This window comes from Protopterus annectens, chromosome 5.part0 (assembly GCF_019279795.1).
Source record: "Protopterus annectens isolate FY-2018-M chromosome 5.part0, PAN1.0, whole genome shotgun sequence".
Classification (NCBI taxonomy): Eukaryota; Metazoa; Chordata; order Ceratodontiformes; family Protopteridae; genus Protopterus; species Protopterus annectens.
Genome location: NC_056735.1, coordinates 8,790,104 through 8,806,599, shown reverse-complemented (window position 1 = coordinate 8,806,599; position 16,496 = coordinate 8,790,104). Strand labels below are relative to the sequence as shown.

The 16,496-nt window shown below is 42.6% G+C and overlaps 1 protein-coding gene across 1 annotated transcript in view; it reads left to right on the top strand.

The window, feature by feature from the left end:
* The window catches only part of TUBGCP5 (tubulin gamma complex associated protein 5), a 1,009,385-nt gene that overhangs the window by 402,850 nt on the left and 590,039 nt on the right, over positions 1–16,496 (top strand). The window lies entirely within an intron of this gene.

Sequence of the window (16,496 nt, the reverse complement as noted above, 5' to 3'; positions counted from 1 at the left end):
GCATGAAAGAAGGATTAGTGCTCAAAGAAACCCTGTCCTTGTGGAAAATTAGTTAGGGTTAACTCATCATAAGACCTTGCAACTCAGATACACTTCTTGCAGAGGTCAGAACAATCAGTCAAACTGTTTCCATGTTAAGAACGTCAAGTCAAACAGATTAGTTGGTTCAAATGGAGCAAGTGTTAGTTTCTTCAACACAAAATTAAGATCCGAAGGAGGGGTGACTGGTTTAGTTGGAGGCATGTTATGCAAAATCCCATTCAAAAATATTTTGACATCAGAATGCCTTGAAAGACGAGAATCCATGGGCAGACTGAAATGGCCAATAAATGAACCTTGATAGAGAAATAAGAAAAGCCATAGGATTATAGTAACTCACACAAATATTGTAAAACCAGAGAACAACTAGCCCTGAATGGGTGCAGGTTATGTTGTTGGCACCAACTAGAAAACCTTTTCTGTTTACTAATATATGATTTTCTAGTAACAAGATTTCTTGCCTCCATTAGTACCTGCTACATGTCCTCAGTAAACAAGTGTCTAAAAGGAATTAAGACCCTATCATCCTCTAATCATTTGAAGATGATTGATGTCAGACAGCTCTTTTCTTGTGTGAACAGATCTATTCTGTAAGGAAGTTTGTGGTAATTGCCTCTGGCCATTTCCAAAAGAAGGAAAAACCACAGTTGCCTGGGCTAGAAGGGAGTCACCACAATGATCTTAGAGGATTCCTTCTAAATCTTAAGAAGAACCCTGGATATTAGTGGAAAGGGTGGAAAGGTGTACAGGATTATTCTTGTCTAAAGAAAAGAAAAGACATCTGTCTTCGAGGACTTCTTGGATAGGGTCCTGGCACAGAATTTTGTTAGTTGTTTGTTCAGAGAAGAGGCAAAGAGGTCTACCTGAGGGACTCCCACAGATGGCTCAAATCTTGGAAGACCTCCAGATCTAGTTTCCATTCGTGAGGGTCTGGTCCTTCTCATCTTGTCTGCCACACAGTTTTGCTCTGATGGAATGTAGGGCACCTGTAGAGTGAGATTGTGCTGTGAAGCTATCTCCCAAGCTAACATGGCTAGTCTGCAAAAGGAGTACAACCATTGTTAATGTACCACATCACTGTGGTATTGTCTGTAACCACCTGAAGAGGTCCCGGGGACTAAAGATGGAGCAAAGAACTAACTGCCTTGATCAGGGTAAACATCTCATTGATATTTACGTGCTTGCATTTGTCCTTGGTATCCCACATCCCATGCACTTTTATCTCTGCTGAAACTGCTCCCCAAGCAAAGTTTTGAGCATCTGGGATGACTGACTGCTTTGGAAGGAGGAAGAAGGAAGAAGGAGAGACCTTGATTTAAGGATATCTGTTATCTCCACCAAGTGGTTTCTCTTCTGACACACCCCGGTACTGGTATCTAAAAAGATAAAGCGTGTTGATGCTGGGACCGAAAATATTTCAGTTACCATCGTATCTTTCTCATTTGGTGACTTGCTAGGGGTAGTATGAGAATCATAGATGCCACGAGACCCGAAATCCTGAGGTATTCCCACACAGTGACCAAAGTCTAAAGTGGAAAACTTTAGAAATATATCTAAATAAAGATATTTTTTCCTGTAGCGAAAAGGCTTCTTGAACTGAGGTGTGTAGTTGACATCCCAGGAACACAATCCTGTATGAGGGAACCGAGATAAACTTTTAAATGTTCTCTTGGAATCCCAGCTTTTATAAGAGAACTCTCACCCGAGAGGGAGATTCCTGACATTTTGAAAAAGACTGCATAGATAAGTAAGTCATCTAAATACAGAAAAATGTAAATACCCTGTAGCCTGCATTGAGCTATAACTGGAGCTAGACACTTTGTGAACACTCTTGGTAAGGCAGAAAACTGATAATGTGATCCAGACACACAAAACCTTAAACATTTGAAGTCTGAATGAATAAGAATGATGATAAACATCTTTTAAGTCCAGTATTACCAGGAAACTTGAAAGAGGAAGAGGACTCAACAGGTTGTGAAGTGACATCATTTTGATTTTGGTGACTAATACAAACAGGTTTAGTAAAGATAGATCTAAACCTGATCTTCAAGCATATTCTTTCTTTGGGACTAGGAATATCCTTAAATAAATCCCCTTCTCCACTTGGGAAAGAAGAGCTGGTTCTATCACTCTTTGGGACATCTTGTGATGAAGAGCAGGTGGAAACAAGAGTCTGATCTTCAGGATGAGGAATGACCCCATGGAAAGGAGGAATTTCCTCCCACTGCCATCTGTAACCCTGATAAATGATTTTCACAACCCATTTGTCTGAAACAATCTGTTGCCAAAGAGAAAAATGGAGATTCAGACTTTTTGGAAGAGAAAAAGGGCCAGGGTGGAAAGAGGTCACAAGGTCTCCTGAAAAGTCATTCAGACTTTTTGGTTTGGAGCTCTTGGTTTTGGGTGGTTTGAGACTTCTTTTTGAACCTCCTTGCCATTCCTTCTAAAATGTTCGTTTACCTGAATTCCGTTGAAACTGCTTATTCTGCTATTTGCTAAAATTGGATGAAGAGAAGGAAGATCCCTTGGACAATTTGGAAAAGGAGGGCTGAAAATCTTAGAGATTCCCTGGATCAACTTACCCCTTTTGTCACACTTTTTATCACCTCTGCAGCAGAGGGGCCAAACACTAAATCTGTATCCAAGGGAGAATTTAAAATCTCACTTGTAACATCATAACCACCTTAAAATCATATTGGTGGTCATAGCCCTGGAAGAAGTATCAACAGAGTCATACACATACCGCAGGCGATGAGTAGTGACTTATTCAGTAGATGAAACTTAGTTACTCAAAGCATATTTTTCTTCACAAGAAGAAACTGTAGATAAAACATTGTTCATGCTTTCACAATATGTCAGAATAAACTTTAACTTATGAGCCTGACAATTTAAAATTATGCAATTCATTGTTGCAGAAGTATACACTTTTCCATCATACCTATCAATAATTATTTTCCCATCCTTATTAGAAAGTAAGATTGTAATTAACTAAGTACTTAGCAGCAGAAGAAAGCCATGGTGGTGCAGCGGTAGTGTTGTCACCTCACAGCAAGAGGTTCTCCCGTTCGATTCTCGGCTGGAGCACCTTCTGTGTGGAGTCTGCATGTCCTCCCCACGGTCGAGTGGCGTTCGAAAGACATGCGTAGAATGGGCATACCGTCATTGAAGGGTGGGCGTCGAGCTGGCACCTCGGCACCGTAAAAATCTACTGCCAGTCATTAGCGGACCGGAGTTCCGCTGTGGCGACCCCTAACTGGGAGAAGCCGAAAGAAGAACAACTTAGCAGCAGAAGAGTCAACTAAGGCTATAGCTGCTGGTTCAGGTTTGGGAACAGTGTATACAAATTTAAAAGACTGAGAAACTTTATACATCTTATCTGCCTTTCTAGGGACAACTGGCTAATCCTCTAAAACAGACAGGGCAGGAGGAATGGATGCAAGTTCTGGAAAATCCTTCTATAACAACTCATGGTATTTTCTATGGGACTGAGAAACCTCAGTGTTCTCCCACTTGAAACACTGGGATATTCTGGCAGTAGTATCAGAAAAAGAGAACCCCCCCCCCCCACAGGGAGAATCAGAAAGTAAGCTTTCCTCTGAATCAGAAATCTGAGGACAAAACCCTGAATCCATCCCTGTAGCTTCCTGTTCACATTCATAGGTTAGTACTAGGCTATCGGCCCTAGGGCCTATACAAGCCTAGCCATAGCAATTCCTTGGCTATTTCTTCCCATACTATTTACTTCCCTGGACCCCTATCTAGCAAGGGCGACTGACATGATCCCCGGGGTGAATTTCCTTTCTCCTATCCAATCATCAAGGTTCCTTTTGAAGAGAGCCAAAGAGGCGCTCTGCTAGACATGTATGGGCAGTCTATTCCAGAGTCTGGTGAGTCTCTGGGTCAGGAACTTATCCCTCCAACATGTTTTGTTTATTGTGATGACAAGGTTTAGATCCCTGGAGCATGTGGCTCTGAGGGATTGGGATTTCTTTAAGTGTAGCATGTCCAACAGCTCTGGGTTTGACATGGCCTTGTATGTTAAGTAGAGATTGCCTCTGAGTAGACGATATGCGACAGAGTATAGCTGGAGTTTTTTTAAGGCGGTCAGCGTAGGGCATCTGCTTTAGGCCTGCGATTCTTTTAGAGAGGTATTTCTGCAGCCTTTCTAGTTGTTGCAGATGTCTTGAGAGGTACATACCAAACGGGGTGTTGTATTCTATAATGGGTCTAATGAGGGATGAGTACAGTGGGACAATGACCTCCTTTTTTTTGGATGAAAAGCCCTTAGTGATGAGGTGTGCCACATAGAAGGATTTCCTGACTGTTGTGGTGATGTGGTTAATGAAGGTGAGACCACTGTCCACCTGTGTCCCCAAGTCTCTTATCACACTTTTCGGTGTTTAGTGTACTGCTACCTATGTGGTAATTCATGTTAACATGTTTTTTCCCAAAGGGGATAACTATACATTTCTTGGCATTGAGCTTGAGCCCATGGCTCTGGCACCAAGCATCTGTTTCTGTAAGACCCTTTTGTAGAGTATCTACATCATTTGGGGATTCAGTAATGGCTCCAAGTTTGCAGTCATCTGCGAACTTTGTTAGCCAGAGTCCCTTAGTGTTGGCTTGTACTTCAGAAAAGTAGATGCCAAACAAGAGCAGTCCCAGGACTGAACCCTGAGGTACTCCACTTGTCAATTGTCTGGAACTGGATTTGGAGTTGGCTACTTTTACAGTGTGGGTTCTGTCAGTAAGCCAGTTGGCAACCCATTGAGTGACGTAGGGATTAATGCCCAGCTTAGTAAGTCTGTCTATGATTCCAAAGTGGGGGATGGTGTCAAAGGCCGTGGCGAGGTCCAGATAGGCTCTGTGGACCGCCTAACCCTCATCCACGGTTCTGGAGACTGATTTGAAGAAGTCAGTCAGGTTCAGGAGACAAGATCAGTCTTTCACGAACCCAAACTGGGCGGGGTCCAATGTTTGAAGGTTGCCAATGTCTGTTTATAAGTTCCATGATAATACGTTCCTTGGCCTTGCAGATCAGGCTCGTCAGACTGATGGGGCGGTAGCTTTGGAGAGTCCGTTTTTTACCTGTGTGGCCGTTATTACTGGAATTTGGAAATTTTCCGGTATTGCGATGGGCCATTTAGGGGGTGAGAGGGGGGTGAAGTTGGCACTGAATTGATCTGCCAGGATATTGGCAATATCCTTGGGATCAGTATATTTAATGCCATGCTGTTGTAGCTCAGAGCAGATCTGAGCATTGCCATTTAGATTCTTGACATAGTTATAGAACGCCTTGTGGTTGCCTTTGGAATCTTTGGTAATTTTATTTTCGTAACTAGCTTTGGAAGATTTTATGAGGGATCTCAGCTTCTTATTGAGGCTGGTAAGGGAGTTTTTTTGCATCCTGGGATTTTCCTCTTTTGTGCAACAGTTTCTTCCTTTTATTTTAAAGTTTGTTTCTGCAGGGTACCACCAGATTAGCTTCCTTTTTTTTGGAGGAGAGCATTTTGGTTCTATTTGGGATGGCACGATTCATGCATGAGTGGATGTGCTCATACAGTGCCTTAGTGTAGGACCTTGAATCTCTTCAGGAAAGTTGGCGTCCCTTTTTCTTTTACAAGAGACTACTCTACAAGAAGGATCAATAGCCTGAATCAAACCCTGAACCAGTCCCAGCAAGCTACTCCTATCCAAAGAAATTTGAGGAGGAGAAGATACGTACTTAGTTTTTCTGTTTCTTTTTGACAGGCAAAATGGGGCCAACTGTGTTACTAATGACAGCTTCTGCTTTCCCGTGGATGGGCACAGCAATCTGATACAACAGGGAAACCTTTCCTTTTCCCTCTCCCAGGACTGTCAAGAGTGGCCCTCTCTTGCCCACTGAGGGAACGCCAACAGCCAAAGAGGACATGGCTAACCCCTGGTCCATAGTGGCTGTAGGCACTACACCAGGGGGATCCGGGGTAAAAGATGAGTGGTCTGAGGTACAGCAAATGGCCACAGCTTAGTCACCCACCTGTGGCTGAGGAAAATTACTAGCCAGCTGTGGATGCAGAGACTGTTTGCTTAACCTTTTCCTTTTGAAGCTGGAAGAAGGACCAACCATGGAACTGACAATCTGTTCCATGGTCAAGCAGAAAATGGTACCTCTGTCCTGGGGAAAATAAGCAACAATGCCAGTAAAACTACCAGTCCACAAAAGTTACTTTTTTTGTTAGGGAAAAAAAAAAACGTAAAAAGCACTTTCAAGCACTGTGGCACAGCCCCACAATGGAAAAATAAGCACAATTTCTCCACAGAAAGTATTTTATCAGTTAGTTAACACTACTTTTAAACTGACAGAAATGAGTGCTCCATTTAAAAGTACTTACACTCTTGAGACAGTCTGTTAAAGCACAACACTTCTATCTTTAAAATAACTTTCCTGAAGAGGAAAGTAATACAACAGTAGTAAAAAAATAAGAAAATGGAACGTTTTTCTCCCAAAGTGAACTTACCTGCCCAGCTAAAGACAGTGTCAGTCTTTGCAAGCCTCAGAGGAGCATACTTTTCGGCGTCAGTACAGCTCTAGAGGGCTTCGTCCCCAGACTTGTCTTTTAGTCAGTTCAGCTAGAGCTGCTTGAGAATTTGGGTACATGGAAGGTGCCCTGAAGCTGGTTGGCTGTTATATCCTTGGCAAGATATAACCAGTACAGCTAAGGCTAATGCAGCAGTGATCAATATGAAGAACATTTGCTTTATCTTGGAGTATTCCCCTCTTCTCTAAGGTACAGCTGTCCGTATCAGGGAGTGGGGCTGCATGGGAAGGGCCTTGCTTCACTGCAATTGAACAGTTTTAGGTGTAACAGCGTACTTCCCACCTTGCTGTTACATTCAGAGGTTCACACATAATTTTTTTGAGTTTCAGGACTTGCAGTGTAGAGTCTCAAACTTCAGATAGGGGACGCTGTTTAAGAAGTAGCAGTTTTGTGTGGTCTAAATGCCGCAAGTAATCTGATAAAGTACTGTTTTTTTCCTTATGTTGCATTTCCTAATTTTCCATGTAAGTTCCTGAATCTCCCTGTCCAAACCTTCAACCCTGGGATAATACGAAAATCTAACAATATTTCTAGTGTACCATGTAACAGCAAAGTTTAAAAGTTGGAACTGAATTTATCAATGAGTACACTGGTGATGTGTTCAGCGTGGAAGTAGATGGTGCCATCAGGAGATAACCCAGTTAAATGTTTATTACTCTTAAGATTCCCAGCATAGTTAAAAACAAGATTTATGGTTATATTTGCAGGTGATGGCAATATTTAGTGCATACTTGGCTTTGTGAGTTTTGGTTTTATTCCTAGTTCATTGCTGATTTTCTTAAGGTTTTTACAGAATGAGGAGATTTGAGTTTATTCTTTAGTGCCAGATGTTTTTCTTTTTTTTTTAGTTTGCTCATACTAGGGTTCCACCACAGGAATGTGTTCTTAAATTTGCTTTCATATTTGTGATGGATGGAGACAGATGTTTCACTGCAGTAGTTAAGGTGGTAGCAGAAATCTGTGATCTAAGTAGCTATTTCCTAGGGGAAAGGGCCTTTTAAATTTTCTTTGGTTGTCTGAAAGTGCTAGTTGGTTGGCCTTAGAAAAAACATGAATACAGTAGAGTTGCATACCATCTTTGGCTGGGTTGATACAGAAAATATGACTACATTCTGGTCTGATGTGGTCATGGAGGAGGAGACCTTTGGTGTGAAACAGAAGACTGGTACTATATTAGTAAAAGAAAGGCTGAGGAAATTCTAACTCATATTGGGAAAGTGCACTATGTCACCAAGAGAATTGTCATTAGTTATGTTAAGAAAACATATGTTTGCCAGTTAATGGGATGGGTAGCTGAAATTCCCAGGGTGATTGTGTTGGGCTCAGTAGGTAAGTACTCTAATTTAGATAGGTGTCCTATATGGTGGAAGACATAGAAGAGGTCCTGTAGTTAACAATGATGTGCTAATTGGACTTGTTAATTGGCAGTAAGATATCCAAGAGTTCCAAGTCATTGTTATGCTGAATTTGTTGTGAGGTACTGGTACTGAGTTTGGAATATGGATACACTCCTTCCCTCACCTGGAATTCTGAATGAGTAACTGGTGCTAAACCCAGGTAAAGAACGAGTGTTACCACTGCATTAGCATGAATTATCTGCAACTGTACAGATGTGTTACGTGCTCGGGAGTCGGAAAAGCCTCAAGGTAGGTCATTTTCTTGTTTAGACTTTTAGCACTGAGCAGTTGCAAAATGTGATGAAGGCTTAATTGAAGTCTGTTAAGTTGGACAGTTTAGAAGACTAACTCTGCCTTCAAAAGACACTGTGGGGGAAAAAGATGTCTTAGTATGTGAAAACCCTGAAGATAGAGGTGATCCATAGCGAAGTATGCTAGAGTCTCATCCACCTCCTGAAGTTGGCACATATTGGAACTCCCTTGAATGACATCATTTGCTGAGACAGTTGTTGAAATCGGTTCTTTTTGACATCATTCATAGTGATTGCAGGACACTGCTCAAGACTAGCTGCTTCCTGGCCTCAGGCAGGTACACTGAGAGCTCAACCATGTCCCTATTCTTATTCCCAAGGGTAGATTATCTAAGGTCATTCACTCCTATTTACTCAATAACCAGGTCATGTGTAGATCTAAGGGCATTTATAACATTGTGGATTCTAGCGCCCAGGAGACGGCCAGTTATCAATCTCCTCGCTGAGGTGATGAGCGGAGTGTGTGTCTGACTATTGAATCACCTGACTAGAACATTGTCATTTGTTCTAGCATGCTTTGGTAGCCCTAGGGGCTCCGGCATGCAACTCAAGTGACTCTTTCTAGTGGCGGACATAGTGGACGCTATCGTGTGTGTAGTGGATAAAGTGTAAACATGTGACTGAGGTTTGCGTTTGCTGATGTGCTGCCTAAGTGGCTTTGGAGTACTCACTGGCTCTTAGAAATTAATTAACACCAGCATTGTATTATCACTTAAGACATAAGCAGACCTACATTTATATACAAGAAAACAAACTATGTTAGCAAGTTCACATTTGTACAGTTGTCATCAATTGAACTTTATGTAAGTTGCTCATTTCCTGCCTTCCCTTAAACCTGATTCCTCCTTCAAATCATTATTCTGCATGCATTGTTCCAACAGTTTCCATTATTTATTTGTAATCTGCTCCTACCTTTTTCTGAGGATCCCATTTCAAGGTATTTTATCTCTGTGACAACAGTCACTACTTCACATGCAGTTGCTTTACACTTTCATTTCCATTTTCTAGTAATCACTTTTTTGGCAGCCAACAGAAATAAACCTAATAAGCCCTTATTGTGCGTAGGCAAGTCAGATCCTATATCTCAGCTCAGAAAATAATTTCCTTAGTTATAGCCATTTGCTCACCCAATATTTCTGACAGAGTACTCTGCAGGGATTTTTTTAAACTCTTTCAATTTATTACACTCCCAAAACATGTTCTCTGTTACCTCTTTCTTCCCCCATCAGAAAATTGTTATCCATATTCTGTATTAGACTGAGTATGGAGAAATTATATTTTTGGCAGTGTTGACTTCAAGGGCCCTCCACTTATCATTCTCTCACATTTCTTTTTTTCCCCAAACTCCTGGGTACATTTCTTGAGCTCCTCAGTTTGAGCCATGGTGCAAAAGTCTAGGACAGTCAGAGGTTTGGCTGCAACTGGCTTAGAACATGCTGCTGACAAAGATGCCATGGTAGCGCTTTCTTCTTTCGCTGTTAAATTAAAAGCACTAGCATCATAGCATGGGTACAAAATCACTGGGTCACTGTGGGCTCTTCTGCTGTGCCAGATCTTTGTCACATCAACCACTCACCATGTCAGTGATCTTGTCCATCTTGGATTCTTTTCAACTGTGCAAGGTTAAATGCAATATAAATGGATGGTTTAGTGTCCAGTCAGCCAGCATGGTTTTGTGATTTGCAGAAACTAGCTTAATCAGAGAAAACATGATGGCTGTACACGGACAGTGGACATATGTCAGGACTGAACCCTGGGATTACAGCTCAAAAGCAAAACGTTTTAACCCTTGAACATTGTGCTTCCTGCTTGTGTTAATAGGAAGTTTGCAGGTAGCTACTTTTTTATTAAGTAGTTTTTTGAGTTTCGTTTTGCGTGATAGCTGTTTTTGACATCAGCAATCAACACACCCTTTAGTAAGCAACTGTAGCAGGAGCAATAAAAAGAGTTTTAATGGTTACGCACTTTTATCTTTCACAAAAAGAACTGTGATGTTATCTGTTCTGTTACCAAGCTGTGATATAATGTGACCTGCTTGATCACTGTGGCTATTCAACAGGCAGCATAGTGCATTTAAAGGTACATGAATAAGAACAATACATTGAATAAAAATGCATTCTCTGGTTTCACTGTATTTATTTTGTATCCAATGTAGATAAGAGGACTGCTTGTTTTTTTCAGGATAAGTTTGCCTTATTTAGGGGAAGCCCTCTTCCATAGTTTACGATTGAATTTGCTTTTGCTCTTGCCTTATGTGCTTTCATTTTTTATTGGTTAACCTTTTATTTTACTGAATATGAAGAAAACATGAGGTTGGATTAAATTATAAATGCCGCCACCTGTAGGCTGGATACTGGACTGTCCAGGCTTGTATAAGCCTGCCTGGAAATATCTAGATCCAGTTATTTTTTATTCATAGGAGGTTACTAGGATAATGACCCAAGAGCCTTTGCAGACCTGTCATATTTATCCTGAAATCTCAGTTGTCAAAAGCTATGTAAATGAAGTTCACAGAGGTATGAGCCAAAGGTATGGTAATTAGTACTGACTGCATCTCTCCATGAGGGACGTGGGCGCCATCTATGTTGCACTTGAAGAGGGCAAGGGAGGGCCTCTGCTTCACAGGAATGGGAAGCTTGTTCTAGAGAAGGGGTAGTCTCTGAGAGACGTATCTATTTCTCCAGCAAGATTTGTTCATGTCAGTGGCTAGGTTAAGATCCTTGAAGTGAGTGAGCCTCATGCAGTTTGATTTATGAATGTGTAACATGTGCATCAAGACAGAGTCAGAGATTGTTCTGTATGCCAGACACAGATCACCCCTTAGTAGTCTGTAGGAGACAAAATACATTGATAGGGCTTTCATACTTTCCGCAGAAGACTTGTTTTGTGTACCCTGTATTTTCTTGGTGAGAAACCTTTGGGGTCTCATCTGCTGCTGCAGGTGTCTAATGAGGTACGTGAAAAAGGGTATATTGTACTCAATTATTGGCCTGATGAGGGCCGAGTACAGAGGAATTATAACCTCCTTTGATCTCGATGCTTGCCACGTGGAAGGACTTCCTCACTACTGTAGAGACGTGGTGCTCGAAGTTCAGATTGCTGTCAACCTGAGCACCGAGATCACATACAATTAGGTCTATCAACCTGAGCAGCCAGATCACATACCACTAGGTCTAGCAACCTAAGCACCCAGATCACATACTACTAGGTCTATCAGCCTGAGACACCCAGATCACATACCACTAGGTCTATCATCCTGAGCATCCAGATCACATACCACTGGGTCTATCAACCTAAGCACCCAGATCACATACCACTAGGTCTATCAGCCTGAGCAACCAGATCACATACCACTGGGTCTATCAACTTGAGCACCCAGATCACATACCACTAGGTCTGTCAACCTGAGTACCCAGATCACATACCATTGGGTCTACTTTTAGGGTGGTGCTGTCTATATTGGAATTAACAAGGGTGTTACCTTTTCCAAAGGAAGTAATTATGCATTTAGCTTCAATCCATGGCTTTGGCAAAAATCATTTATCTGTGTTAATCCTTTCTGAAATATATCAGTATCATTCAAGGACTCCATGATTGATCCCAATTTGCAGTCATCAGCGAACTTGGTCAGTCACAGACCATCCACATTTGCTTGGACTTCTGAGAAATACATTCTGAACAGTAAAGGGCCCAGCACAAAACCCTATGGTAAACCAGTGGTGACTGGACTCTTGCTAGAAGTGTATTAACCCACTTTAACAGTATGCATCCTGTTGATGAGCCATTTGGCTACCCACCTGGTGACATGGGGATAATTCCCAGTTGAAACATTTTCTGTATAATACCTGAGTGGGAGATTGTGTCAGGTTCATTGGCTAGGTCAAGGTAGCCAGTATGCACTTTCCTCCTCCATGACCTTAGTGACCTTCTCTAAGAGGTCAACCAGGTTTAACAGACATGATCTACCCTTAACGACTCCAAACTGAGTTGGGTCTAGAGTCTGGAGATTACCTATGTCCTTGTTGATAAGGTCCATAATGATTTTTTCCATGGCCTTGCATACAAGCCTAGTCAGGCTTATGGGGTTATAATTTCCTGGGTCAGTTGGTGGTCCACCTTTTGTACAGAGGAATGACTGTTTCTGTCTTCCTTTCTGTTGGAACATAGCCTGTCCGAAGGCTGTGGTTGAACAGGGATCCAGGTGGATCTGCTAGGTCATGTTTAAGTTGTTTAAAAGGCAACCTGGGATGTTGTCTGGACCCATTGATGCCATATTTTTAGCCTTAGAGAATGCAGAAATGACATGCTATCTTGAGATAGTAGGCTGAGGAATGGTGGCAGGTATACTTTAGGGAATGACCAGTGGGGCAGGGGGCTAAAGTTTGATCCAAATCTGTCAGCTAGCAGGGTGGCAGTTCCCTCCAGTTGAGTATGGGTGGTGCCATTCACAACCAGCTCTGCACGTAGCTGGGTTTTCCCCTTAAGATTTCGGGCATAGTTAAAAAATGCCTAATGATTATCTTTAGCTGAGGAGGCTATTTTTCCTTTGGAGGACTTGACAAGGTCTCTAATTTGTTTGTTTAGACTATTGAGGGATTTCCTCATCTGCAGAGCCAGTTCCCTCTTATTATTAGACATTAGCGTCTTTCTTTTGTTGTATGCCCTGTTTATTCCAAGGGTCCACCAGGGTGGCTTGTTTTTTTTTTTTTTTTAAACTGAGGACTGGCTTTAATCTGGTCTGGTACAGACTATTCTATACAGCTACTTAAGTGGTAATGCAGGGCGTTATATACACCTCTGCCTAGGAGTCCATGTATTTATGTTTCAGCGGAGCTTTGAAATTTCTTATGCCTTCACTTAGGAGGAGGTAATTTGTCTTGGAAAAATCCTTAAGCATTTTTGAGCTTGATGGGGTATCTGGCCTTGTAATTATTTCAAAAGATACTGATTTATGGTCTGATCTTACCAAGAAGGACATCACATGGGGGGGCAGTGCTCCCCCATGTTAGTGAATACTATGTCCAACATATTTGAGCCCCATGTGGGTGATCTGACCAGCTGTTCCACAGCATATGCACTGACAAAATCCAAGAACCTCTGAGCCTGCATATTTGTAGCCGTTTATAATGTTCATCGTGTTTCACAGTTGCAGTCATTACTCTTGGGTTATCCTGCTGGCAGGCTACCCAGAGTCGGCCTGAATTCCAAAGTCTTGGTCCGGCGTCGGTTGCTGTCGCCTCTTCCCTGACATCAGTGCGCCAGGGGTATAAAAGATGCAGCCAACGCCATTTTCTTTAGTCTTTCTTGCTGCGCGGTGCCTGAAGCAAAAGCAGTTCGCAAGTGCCGATCGGCCAACTCCTGTGAGTTTCAAAATCGAATTTCAGATCCAAAGTCTTCATTAAAGCTAAGTACCCCATTGGGGAAACTTTTTTCTTGCTCCAGACCGATGTCAGAAAAAGTTAACAATTGTATTTCTTGTGGAAAGCAAATACCTCATAAGGATTTTCATTATTACTGTATTCCTTGCCTAGGCCCTGATCACGACGTTGCTAGCTGTCGGTTTTGTGCTAGATTTAACCAACGCACTATTTAGCATCGGTACGATTTTGCCTTTCATTACTTTGACCAAAGGTTTAATTATATAATGCCGTCAGAACAACCGACGACCGGAGTTTATAAAAAGCGCAAGGAAAAGGACAGGCATCCGAGGTCCAAAACCGACAACGAGGCCACCGCTAGGCCAGTCGCCGGTTCGCCAGTTCTCGGTGAGGTGCTTTCGCAGCCCCTGACGCCCACTACCTCAGAGCCACAGGCCGCTACCAACTCCCACGTGGAGCCGACTAGGCCTCTGGATACTCAAGGTATTGGACCCTCGGAAACTATTCCCTCAGATGGGTCCGGAGCCGCTGAGCAGGCATCGGCTTCTGAGGGTGTTTTCAGACCTACACAATTATATGTCAAGCCCACCTCAGCTTCAAAAACAAAGACCAAAACAGCTCTAAAGACAAAGAAACGAGTACAGCATTCTCCTGGACAAACTTCCATGCTTAAGAAACAGATGCTTAAAATGGCCGAAGACCTAATTACTTTGATCAGGGGTTCCCATCCCCCTCCTGATAAGAGGCCTAGGCAAGAGACAGAATATGACTCTTTTGATCAGGTTTCAATTTCCTCTGACTCCTCTTCTGAACAGGGGTACTCTTTTCCTCCCTATGAGTATTCTGATGCTGAAGAATCTATTCCTTCAGCCTCTCCTCCTGAGGATTATTCTTTTGGGGAAACCCTGCATACCATGAGGGAGCATTTTCACTGGGAGAGCCAAGATTATTCAGAATCTAAGAAAAGGCGCAGAGATTTTCTTTGACTACCTCAACACAGACCTCTTGCTATTCCACCTGTTCTAGACATTGTCGATGATGTATTTTACCCCCTGCACCTGCTAAGCCAGACAGATACTACAGGATTCCAGACTCTCATAAATTTCTATATAAAAACCCTGCTGCTGACCCAGAAACTATATCTCAGGGTCCCAAAGGGGTCAAGGCTTCCACTGCAAAAAACCCTGTCCCCTCTGATAGTGACTCTAGGGCACTGGACAGATGGGGGAAAAAAGTTTACACTTCTGCTACCTTGGCTGTAAGGGCTTTAAATTGTCAGTTTCATATTCTTAAATATCAGCAATACTTAATGTCACTGCTTAAACAGAAAATGTTGACAAATTCTGAATGTTCTGATAACAAGGAAATGCAGGATTTATTGCATGCAGCTGAACAAGTGGGAAAGCATACTTTGCAATGTGGTTTTGATTCACTGGAGGCCTCTTGCAGGGCCACTGTTACGTGTTCTGTCATTAGAAGGCATGCTTGGTTAAAGGAACAGAATCTGCCTGATCATGTTAAAGCAAAATTACTGGATGCTCCATTACAGCATGATACTTTGTTTGGTGTTAAGGCAGAAGAGGTGTTGAAGAAAATGGAGGATAAAGCGAAATCCATGCAGACAGTTAAGGATTTCCTACAGGTACAGCCACCCAGATTTAGCAGGAACTGGCCTACAAAGAATTGGTATTTCCAGTGTCAGACAGGCCACAAAGAGGCAGATACAGACGCCCCAGAGGCAGATCACAGCCCCAAGGCTCATACAGACCTAAGCAATGGGGTGCTTCTACCTCCAAAAGCAGAGAAGACAAATCACAACCATACAGGAAACAGTCCCAATGACTTTCCTCTGCCAGAACCAAGCACTTATCTTTTGGCAGCCCCCTTGGGGGGAGAACTAGCACTTTTTTCACCAAATTGGCACGATTACCCAGGACAAATGGGTCTTGAACATAGTGTCTCAGGGCTACAGGTTCCACTTTCACACCCTGCCAAGGGCAAAAGGTATGCCAGACCTGCCACACAATCAATGGGCAGAGGCACAAAAACAAGTTTCATCCCTCATGGACATGAGGGCCATTCAGCAAGTACCACAACAAGAGCAGGGACAAGGATTTTACTTGAGACTTTTTCTGGTGCCCAGAAAGGACAAAGCCTGGAGACCAATACTGGGCCTGTCTTTTCTAAACACATTTCTGGACGTTCCAAAATTCAAAATGTTGACTCTGCAGCAGCTACTGCCCATGCTGTGCAAGAAGGCTTGGCTCGTTACTTTGGACCTAAAAGAGGCATACCTGCATGTCCCAGTCAGACAATCTTGCAGAAGATACCTCAGATTCATAGCTGGCTCAATGCATTACCAATTCTCTGCACTGCCCTTTGGCTTATCTACTGCGCCCAGGGTCTTCACCAAATGCCTGGCACCAGTAATTGCATTTTGTAGACAAAGAGGAATTCAAATATATCCTTACATGGACGACTGCCTTATCCAAGTAGAGAACAAAGACATTCTACTACAGCATCTGGCATTTGTAAAAAGATTACTAATTTGCCTAGGGTACACAGTAAATGAAAAGAAATCAAACCTAGTACCCTCTCAAGAGATAATATTCCTGGGTGCAAGCTTAAATACAGCTGCCCAGATGGCTTATCTCACGCCAGACAAACAAAGACAACTGACTTCTTACTTCAAAATGTTGGCAACAAAGACCCAGTTATCTGCAAGAACAATTCTGCAGGCTTTGGGCTTCATGGCACCCTACATTCTGCTAATTCCATATGCCAGACTGC